Source organism: Sprattus sprattus (assembly GCF_963457725.1).
Source record: "Sprattus sprattus genome assembly, chromosome: 13".
NCBI lineage: Eukaryota > Metazoa > Chordata > Actinopteri > Clupeiformes > Clupeidae > Sprattus > Sprattus sprattus.
The window spans coordinates 16,507,591-16,518,765 of record NC_137911.1 but is presented as its reverse complement, the minus strand read 5'-3'; the positions used below and the strand labels follow the sequence as shown (position 1 = coordinate 16,518,765).

The following is an 11,175-nucleotide window of genomic DNA, read 5'->3' as shown; positions in this document are numbered from 1 at the left end:
TGGAGTATGCACAGCTCCAAGAGACAAAGAGAGAGAGCGAGAGAGAGAGAGCGATAAGGACCTGTCACAGTCTCATTGCATCTTAATGCAGGCACCCTGATTGGACTATCTCTTGTCTGTGTACATAACCTGCAATGATGTATTTAGTTACTCTGGGGCTAAACTATCATGCAACAAGACTACTGACTTTTAGTCATATTTTAACCTCCATCCTTTACTTCAGTGCAAACCCTCTCACTTGCATAATCATCTCCTCCAACCTGCTGGCCCCTCACATTTTTCCCCTGCGGGTTTTAGCTGATTTTCATGCCAGCACATCCTGGGTGAAGTTCAATCTCACTTCACCGGGGGATGAGCAAATCAGCTGTGCCCATGGGAGGCTAGAGGGCTGGTTCGGGTAGAGGACCCAATTGGAACAGGGATGTTTTAGAGCACAGATTGTGATAGCAATACAAATGAGATGAAGTCCTTCGAGTCTGTTTCCTTGCTGTATGAAAGACACAGAAATGGCTGTGTGGTTTAGTGACAAAAAAGGGTGGCCCCTTTCTACCTCCTCTCCTGATATGAAACTGCAGGTTGCTGGGAAAAGCTGATGTGAGTTACGTAAACATAGTTCGCTACATTGAAATGTCATGTGGGGTGGACGTGTTCAAGCAGCAGTCAAGCACTTATCAACCAAACCTCCCCTTCTATGAGTGAAATGTCACGGGAAAGTGTTTCCAACCCATTTGAGCTGCAAGAAGCACTTTGTCTGCAAGGTCGAACAGGACCATGGTCTGAAAATATTTGAGAAACTACTTTCACATCTTCATAACCTTCCTCTGGACAAGGCAACAACTCCTTGAATTTTCTTGTTCCTACAGATACAGATTTATCAGATTGCTGGATCACCGCCAGGCTTCTATCTCACTACAATCGTAGGATCAGATCATTTTTCAATAAAGATAGTACAGAGAGAAAAAGGGAAAAGATATTGATATCTGCATACATATTACATATAAACTCAATATGGAAATAATGCAAAATATTGCACGCTGCTCCTGAGGTGTTTCAAAATATATATAAATGTCCAACTGGGGGTGTTAATGAGGCCAAGTCACAAAAAGGATTAGGACTGCATGCTTTTCAATGGGATAACATCAAAATGTAGCCATAGCCGGCAAAGATCTGTGATCTCAACCGAGCAGAAGCTCCTTTAAGACCAATTAAATGCAGATTACAATGTGATGAGGGCTCTATTATGAATTGCAGCATCGGTTTCAGACCAGAAATTAGTGGAAAGATTTTTTTATGCAACATATTAACGTTGTCATTAGGGGGCCAAAATGGGCCGGCGCTCTCATAATTTAATGGAACAAAGAAATGTTTTATTCATCATGCATTTATAGCCTGTAGCGAGGACTCTTCACTTTCCAGAATTTCCATCAGTCCTTATGGGGTTGGATGTTTGATTAAGCGTCTGGATAGGTCACTGGTCAAGGCAATATTAGCACCGTTCTCAGCTATACTTTTTGACCAAACACTCACGATTTCTTATCCATGTGGTAAAATGTCTATGGTGTAGAACACTCATCCATGGGGTAAAGATGTCTATGGTGTAGAACACTCATCCATGGGTAAAGATGTCTATGGTTTAGAACAGGAGTATGGTGCCTAGTGTGGATGCGCATGGTGAAACCGCTGACCTGTGTCACTAGTGAAAGAAGACTCACATCACAACCATCCAAACAGTGGGGGTCCTGCAGAGGTTAATTCAGGATGCAGCATAACCTTTGTGTGTGTGTGAGTGTGTGTGTGTGTGTGTGTGTGTGTGTGTGTGTGTGTGTGTGTGTGTGTGTGTGTGTGTGTGTAGACCCCCACCCATTTCAGAAAGAAAAAAATCACATTCATTTTCAGGTAAGGAATCTCTGTTACCGTAGAAACCTCTCCCCCCTGAGCAACCTCAGATGGTCGATAATGTGAAGTTATGCTCAGGTCAGAGAGTGGGGGAGGGGGGTGGGGCACACACCTCATATGAGAGGAGTCTTAATAATGCAGAGATATTCCCAAAGAGAAGGCTGTCAAAAATATTCAACTCGTTCTCACAGATTTCAGGTGTTTTTCTTGCGTCTGGGTCTGTTTTTATGCTAACTCATATACAGTCGTTAGCAGTGATTGTTGGGGGCTATTACAAGACATTAAAATTTCAGTCAAGTGCTTGAATTTTAATGTGAAGGAGGGCATGTTACTTTAGGGACAGTTGCTGTGCCTGTTGAATAATGACTAGAGTCATTAGAGAAAAATCATTCTGACTGCTGGAATCTATGATAGAAAAGCACTGATGGAAAGAGCTGATCGGCTACTTATTCTGGTCTCGAGGCTCAGTTTCTTTAACCAGTATCATTCCAGAGGCCTTAAATTCTCTCAACGATGTATTAAGGCATTAAGGGAGATGTCAGTTTTATTACACTTTTCCATTTTCATTATCTGACCACTTCTTTCCAATCAGATTCATAAAAGCATGCTATTGTGCAAAACACAACATTCACTGTCCCAAAATGTGCCAAACATGGCTGACCCGATCAGTCAGCAACATAAGGGAGAACTCAAACAAGGGTTGGCAACAAATCAGTTCTGTACAACCTTTCCATTGATGAATCTTGCATCAAGTGCAATGTTGTTGCTGGGAAAAGGCAGATGGGAAGAGAGACTGACATCATACTGGAAGAGATGCTTTAAGACCGAAGATCTTTTTTTTTTTCCAGGAGAACAAAAAATTATCACAGTGTTACAGAGGGGGACACCTGTGTCATATTTGTTTTTGACAAGGATATTCATGGTGGCATTCGAGCAGGCTTTCAGCTCCTCCTGGTCGTGAATATGTATTAGCATATTAGCATGTCAATGATCATTAGCTTTCACCTGGGACATGGCAGACAATAGGGCCATGGTGCTGGAGTTCAGCTAAGCGAATGACCACAAGCGTCTGATTATTAGGGGTAATCTACCTATGGTATCCTGAATAAGGAGACCAGAATTATATTGTATCTTTAAAATTGCCTTGGACAGAAACCAGAACACCAGGAAGAGGAAAAATGAATCACATTTTCAAAGGTTGGTGCTTTTCAGAGTTTCAGCAGTTACCTGTGACTGGGGCACTTACTATTACAGAAATAATTGATTCATTTAACCTTAATACTGGCAACTTCAGTTTAAAGTATGCTATCGAGAACACTCACAGTTCTGAGGGTTTAAGAACACTCAACCACTCAAAATGCATTCACAGTCAGTCAATCTTCCCCTGGTGGGTTGGTGTGAGTGCAGACACCTCAGAGAGGGCTTTAAGCTCATGGACAAGAACATGTGTTGGTTTCATTCTCACGGTGCAAAATTTGCCTTATACACAAACACCTCAAAATCAGAAAATAATTCCAGATGCACAAAGGCAATAGATATAGCCTATACAACATTGAAGATTTTTCACTAATCACAGACGATTTGACTGATTATTCCCTAGTTATTTTAACTTCAGACTTGGGAAATCATTCACACTGATTTACAAGGCTCAGGATATGAAGATAAATCCCCTGTTACATCTCCGTCACCCCATAAAACACTACATTTTTAAATAAAAGACAAACTCGTAACCCCTCCTCCCCCAGCCCCCCCCCCCCCCCCCCCCCCCCCACCCCACCCCCTCTCCCCAGACCGATGGGTCAGGGCAGGGCAGGGTCACACCCTCTGCCTACATTGTTTCAGGGTCACATCCCTGCCTACGTAGATTATCGGATACCAGTTCAGTCCCTCCTGACTTGTAGCCAGCTTTTAATCATTTCTACACTGATCGATTTGAACGTCATTGTGGGAAACGTCTTTGGAATATAAAATGTCCCTTAATTTGATTATACAGAGAGCCACAATCAGGTGGAGCTCACTGCCAACACACTCACCAGGAACAAAAATCAATCAACATATTTCAAGGAAAGGAGAGTCTGTTTTTTTGTCTTGCTTTGTTTTTTAGATGCAAAGGGTTTGACAGCATGGTTGTTTTCACTTGGATGTTTTGATGTGAATGTGTTTTTCTGTCATGGTAATGTGTTATGTTCTCTCAAGTCAAAAGACTGAATGGTGTTGACAAGGTATTGGAATTGTTGACCACACCATGTTGATGAAAGAAGTACATTTTTAATTGCTGCTGTGTTGACTAGTTATTGTTTATGAAAGAAGTACATCCTTGACTGAGTCAAGGTTGAAAGAAGACGTGTGTGCTTTGAAAGATAGATATATTTGTTGATGTTTTTTTGGATGTGTGCGCGTCTGTTGTGCTCAGTGTGTGTGTTGATTTTTTTGAAAAATGTCCGGCTTTCATGCCTGGAGTGTTCTGCTCTTTTCTCCTCCCTCATCTGCTTTCAGCCTCTCAATCCTCTCAGCCCTATCACCGTGGTAACCTGAGATATTAGTTAAGAATTACCGTGGCAACAGCATATTGAGGATTCTTTTTTATCTAAAAAAATAAATAAATGAATAGAATCAGGCAGTCTGTCGATCAAAGGAAGGAGTAAATATTGCACGAAAAGACTTGAAAAAAATCATTTGAGCACCTACATTATAAAACACACATGACACAACCTTGCCTGTCTTGGGTGTGAGTATGTGTTGTGTGTTAGAGTGCTTGTTATGGGTGAGAGTGTATTTGCTGTGTGGTGAATGTTTGTGTGTCTGTGAGGTGTCCATGTGTGAGTACGTGTTGTGTATGTGAGTTATATATCAGTTGTGTGTGTGCGTGTGTGTGTGTGTGTGTGTGTGTGTGTGTGTGTGTGTGTGTATGTGTGTGTGTGTGTGTGCTGTGTGCAGGGTCTTATGGCTGAGGCTTGGCAATTGTGTGTTTTAGTGTCATGTGGGGTTGAAGGGTATGGAGGATCAGAGCTTAATATCCTCTAACTGTGAGCGATGAGCCTGTGGGCTACGTGTGGCCTCATTACCCCGGGCTGCTGGAGGAGAGGAGCTCACTCGCCAATGTCTCAGCGTCTCAGGGAGCGTTAGAGGCAGATGTGCCACGCCTGCCTGCCTGCCTGCTTGTCTGTCTGTCAGACAGTCAGTCTGTCTGTCTGTCTGTCTGTCTGTCTGTCTGTCTGTCTGTCTGTCTGTCTGTCGCCGCAGACCTGAAAATCACTGACAAATCTTAGCCTCCTCCAAATGAATAACATATTGACAGCTCTAACCTTACTGAGAACAAGACGTACCCACACTTAAGTGAATAAACACACAAACACACACACACACACACACACGCACACGCACACGCACACGCACACACACACACACACACACACACACACACACACACACACACACACACACACTCACACACACACACACACACTCACACACACATGCATTCTTACACACAAACACACACACACATACACACACTGGCTTATGCAAAGGCGCCCATCGGGCATATTGTTCAGCAGGCTCAGATGTGCCACACATCCCCCCTTCTTTCTCTTTCTCTCTCTTTCCGCCTTAGCCTCTCACTTCATCACTCTCTTCAGTGTCTCTTTCCTTCTCAGACACAGAGCCAGATCAGATGCTCAGGCTGCTAAGGTGAGGTACGCATTAGAAATCTCAGTCTGCAGTAAATTGCATCATGCAGGAGTAACCTCAGCACACTGACCGATTCAAGTGCAGAGGTTGTACTGGGGTGTGAACAGGATATAAATAACATGGCCAATTATCTTAAACCATGTAGGCAGTGATTCCACAGAAACACGTCTTTGCTATGGCCATTGCTTCTGTACACCTCATTATTCTTGCTGTGGGGGGAAGAAAACCCTCTCAAGGACCGTCACTGTTTGGGAGAAAGAAGTATGCATTTTTGGCCATCGTTTTTTCTTCTTCACATTGCAGAGGTCAAAAGCCATCTTGTTCCCCATTAAGTAAGGCCGTGTTATAAGCTGTCCAGTGCCATGCTGTCCTGTGCCAGGTTAATTAATCAGACTGTCCGTGGAGAGACCAACACTGTGCAGGCTTTGTTCAGTGAGAATAGATCCTGACTGGTGAACAGAAGTGCCCATTTGTCCTTTGCTCCAATTGCACCCTTCAAGAACAATCTAGACTAATTTTGGTAGTGTTCTCAACGTGGCCCCTTTGTTCTCTGGTGTGCTACTACTGGTGGCTGAGTTTGGATTGTGTTGACATGTGCAGATGAAAGATGGTGAGTAGATGTGGTTCTGGTTGGTCCAACAGTTATTTATTGCCTCACAGATATTGGATTACAGAGAGCTTAAATCAGAAACAAACAATCAATTTAATAGAATGTCAATGTCAATGTTCGCCACAGCATAGCACAGCACGGTCCAAAGTCTCTCTAAGCCACGCCCAGATCACTCACACACATAACAGCAAAGAAAGAAAGAAAGAATGACTACAAGCTCAAAACTCAATTTGGCTCCTACAGTTCTTATGAGGGCAATGGGAAGGGAGGTTTGCTGCACTGTGGCTAGACTCTGAATCAACTCCTCATCCGTGGACCCAGTCAGTCTCATGACTCATGGGCTGCTGCGAGATGGACTCATGCTGTGCATCGGCAGTCTGGAGGCTTTAGAGAACATGGAGGTTGGCAGAGCAAGTAGGTCTACAGCAGGCTTTGGCTTTGGATCCCACACTTATCAGTGGCCTGTGTTTGCTCCATCAGCATTAAAACCATCCATTGGATAGTAACCATTCTCAGTCTGCACCTAGACTGCAAGCTCTCGCTGAAGAAGTCTTTTTGATCTTTTTCATTGTAAATGTATTTCTTATCATTGAGCTGTTTAACATAATAAACAGAGTGATAATATTTTGTTTGCCATCATGAGCAAATGGACCTCTCAAAACTTGCATATAACAGATGTTGAAAACATCCTTTTTTCACCTATGTAATATTGCCAAAGTCAGGAAAGTCCTATCTTTCCAGGATGCAGAAAAGCTAATCCTTACATTTGCCCTCTCAAGACTTAACTACTACAAAGCTTTACAATCTGGATGCACTAACAACTAAGTAAATAGCCTCCAGCCGATACAAAATGCAGCCTCTCACATTTTCTAGAACTATAAAATATGAACACATTTCTCCTGTACTCGCTTCTCTTCACTGGCTCCGTGTCAAAAGTAGAATCAATTTCAAAACACTCCTGCTAAGCTCCGGACTACTTTAGGGATTTACTAGTACCGTACTGCCCATCAAGAACTCTTCAGTCTTAAAATGCAGGTCTTCTAGTATCAAGAATCGTGGACACAGAGCCTTTTGCTATCAAGTTCCCCTGCTTTGGAATTCTCCTTCCTTTATCCAAGAGGTGGTCAGGTGGACACCCGCTCTACTTTTAAGTCTGGACTTACCTCTAAACTTTCCTCTTTATTCTGGCCCATAGTAAGGAATGGTGTGCGGAGGTCCAGCAGTCATTGCAGAGTCTCTGGTGGAAAGAGCTGCCTTTCCTGTAGATTCACTGTGACTGGCCTGCCAGTTGTGGTTGGTATGGTCAGCTGAAGATCTTCTTTGTGGTGGTACCGTCACCTTAGTGTTTGCTGTAGGGGGTTCAGGCTCTGGGCTCAGAAAAATGCCTTGAGACCTTTTTCAAATCTCATTGCCGCTTTATATAAAATTGATTCTAAATGAATTATACTGTATGCAGCTGTGGACATCTGTGTGTAATTGTGATTTCAGCTTTTTCGGTTGCGTATGCAGAACCGATTCAGGCAGTTCTTCAGATATTACCATCTGCTAAATCAATGAATGCAAGCAAGCCCTGTGCCCAAAATTGGAAAGAAATGTCATACCATTGTCGACAGTGACACCTGTCTGAGAAAGAGTTCAGTGTTTTGTGCATGCCACAAAACACTTGGCTTAGATTACTGCTCCTACAGCACCATCTTGTGGTCCAATTAAACTAAATCGCTGCATTTTTTAAACTGCATTACAGTATGCAAGTCTGTCTGAGTCAGATCAGGAAGCCACTAGCCCATGTTGCGATGCTTTTTTGTGCTTATTGTTAAAAATAAAGTGTTTGAAATAAATGTGTTTCAATGTTTAGAACAACATGAAAAGAACTGTTAGTGGGACAATTGCATGGTACTTCATTGCAAGTTCCTGAAAAAAAGCATCAGCTGTATTCTTCTCGCACACCATCACATTGTATAATTTATATTTACTTGCATGGTCACAAAGGCAGATTTGTTGTTGTTGTTGTATCCTGCTGCTTAGGTTCTATGGTTGGGCAGTCACGGCTCCTGGGTACAACATGTGACACATGTTAGGGCTGTCACCAGCCAGTTGTGTGTTGTTGTATCCTACCACGCAAGATCAATGGTTGGGCAGTTGTTAAACTGGTTAGGTTAGTTACAACTATTACTTCCCGGTATTGAGGTGAAAATGGCATGGTACTGCACCCCCACGTGTCAGGAAAAGGACGTGTGCTTATTGCACTGCTAGTCCAGACAAGAGGACAGTTCATCTGTGACACCCTTGACTGGGTGTGCCCTGTCTACCCCTGATGACTGCCTCTGATCAAACTGTTGCCTCTGATCTCAGGCTCCAGCAGTTCCACCGACACAGAGACTCACACAGGGGCGGCGCTAGACCTTATTTACTGGGGCACGTGCCTTAGTAAAAGTCTCCAGTGCCCCAGTAAAATTATTGCTCTGTTCTCGCTGTCCAACGGCATTCATGAGCGCATCTCCCTGCCTGCTTTCTGTCCTGACTGACTCGAGCCTGACCCTTACCAGCCAATAAAAATACAAAGGCAAAAAGAAAGGGGCCATAATAGCCAATCAGGAAATACCAGATTTAACGCAACAACCAATGAAATCGTTCATGTGATTCTTCCGAGTGTTTCGTTCACACACTGGAAACTGCTGGAGCTCCTCACGTCACTTTGAGCACAGAGAAAGTAAGTCCCCTGTTTTAATGTTACAACAAATTCACAACTTGTTGGACAGAAACAATGACAAGTTGATCGCTGTTAGAGAATGTTCCCCACATAATTAGCACCCGTTTTTCAATGACTAGCGCCTAAATTTAGCAACAGTTTTACCAATTGCGCTCTCTCCCTCACACACACTCACACCATGCCTAGGCTGCATGCACACATGCAGACAATTATGTATTTATAATTTATACGTGTAGACAGAGTCCTGTAAAAGTAGCCTATGCATTTTGGATGTTACCATCTTTTTACAGTTTGTTAGCCTAATGATGCACACCAGCTTCTCCTGAGAAGGGAGCATCCTGCATAATACTGCCATTGCTTTTGTTTGTTAGTTACTTTGCTTTCCTGAACCACTTGTTTTTCTAATCTTAAATGGTTGCAGTAAGAGGATGCTGTTTGTAAATCTTTGAGGTGTGCACATGTGCATATAAATATCATTATATATTGTACTCATGAATATCCTTGTATCTTTACCAGTGGTTTAATATAGCCTACAGTATGACAGTGACAATAATGATGTTGAAGCTTGTAGCCGTAGGCTAGCCATTTATTTCATATTGCGCACACATCTGAAAAAAAAAAAAGTATTGGGAGTTGGGGGCCTGTGCCCCAGTAAAGCTCTAGGTCTAGAATCGCCCCTGGGTCACACTGCACAGCCGGTCACCCAGGGCAAATTTGCATTTGTACTGTATTTCAGCTGAACAGGAGAAAGCATCTAAACACTAAACATATAGTGCTCCAGTTAATGTAAGGTGCTCTCGTGAACAGAAGCTTTCACGTGTCCCTAACGAGTCATTGCCCCCCCCTCCATCTGCCTCCATGTGCCTCATTAGCCTGTGGGGACCAGGTGGAGCTTGATTTAGGGTAAGAGGCTGCTCAGCTGCGTCCCCTGGTCAACTCTAGTCCAAGTTGACTCTTGAAGAAATGGAAATATTCTTCAAACCTTTCAAATAATGTCAACCTTGCCGTACCACATGAAGTGGTGGTCAGACTGGGTACTACATTTAAACCTTTCAGCAATATCTGTAATTGTGAGATATATAATAATGTGTTTATTTATATCTTATAATTAATATATACAATATAATTGTGTCTAAGTTAGGGTATTTTATTCCTCATCCCATCATTTGCAAAGCTTTAAGTCACACAGGGTGCATGGACAGTTGACTTAATAATGATATACTTCCTCCCTGATGATTCGAATGTCATAATCATAACAAACAAATCTGGTTAGTGCACCGTGGTACACAATCAGACACAAAGGCAATGTGAATCTGATGATGAGGTCTTAGTCTAACCAGCATTTCAATGTACCCCAACCATTGCAGTTCATTGCAGTTCAGTCTCTAACGTGTCTGGTGGGTAGATGCGTTGTGCTCATGTAGTGTAGTGTGGTTGTTTGTAAACAGCTGCATCACCATCTGTCACGTTCTCTGTGTCTTGATATAGTTATTTCATACAGTTGGTACACTGCAGGAGGAGTCTTGGCATATTGTGACTTTGGCGTCATAATTTGTGGTATCCGAGTGTCATAAGGCAATGCATTGTAGTCAAACAGCACAGGCCTGTCAGTCAAACACGTTCATCAAATCAGTTTTCTTCTTTAATAGAAACAGGAAGTGAGGTCAGCAGAGCACATCACAGCACAGTTTACTTGCTAGCACATTCATACAGAGTAGAAACAGGGAGCATCAACAGTCGTACATAGTTCATAGAAAGGAACCTGAAAAGATGCTGCTTGTTGTATAAATATTTACAAGCATTTCATAGAAAAAAAAAACATTTCCTTTTTTATTGATCTACTTTAGGTTTCTTCTAATCTACCAGTGTTTAAAAAAATGCAACATACATTGAAGATTCAAAAGAAAGCTATCTAAATGATGCAGCCAAACCACATTATTATAAGAGGGAATCCATAGCCGAACACTGAAATATCAAACGAAATAAATGAAAAAAATAAAACTGTAATACATCACATTTGCTTAACACAAGGAGGTCCTGTCTGTTGAAGAACCTGATAACATTATCCATACTGATGTGTTGAGCACTCCAAAAATAAGGTTTCTTCACTTTTAAAAATCCTCTACAATGGCTGTCAATGTTGACTCAGGGACCAGGATGAACGATATCCCTTGTTTGTTTATAAAAGTCTTAAAAAAAAAAACATGCATCACTTCCTCCCCATCTTACTGCTACTCAAACTGTTGTTGATCACCTCACTGTGTAAGTG

At 42.4% G+C, this 11,175-nt stretch overlaps 1 protein-coding gene across 1 annotated transcript in view; it reads right to left on the bottom strand.

The window, feature by feature from the left end:
• Nucleotides 1-10,920: 10,920 nt before the first annotated feature.
• The window catches only part of gng2 (guanine nucleotide binding protein (G protein), gamma 2), a 15,709-nt gene continuing 15,454 nt past the window's right edge, over nt 10,921-11,175 (bottom strand). The window contains exon 4 of the mRNA XM_080849700.1: nt 10,921-11,175. This exon is cut by the window's right edge and continues 347 nt beyond it. The gene's annotated coding sequence lies outside the window, so the exon portion shown is untranslated.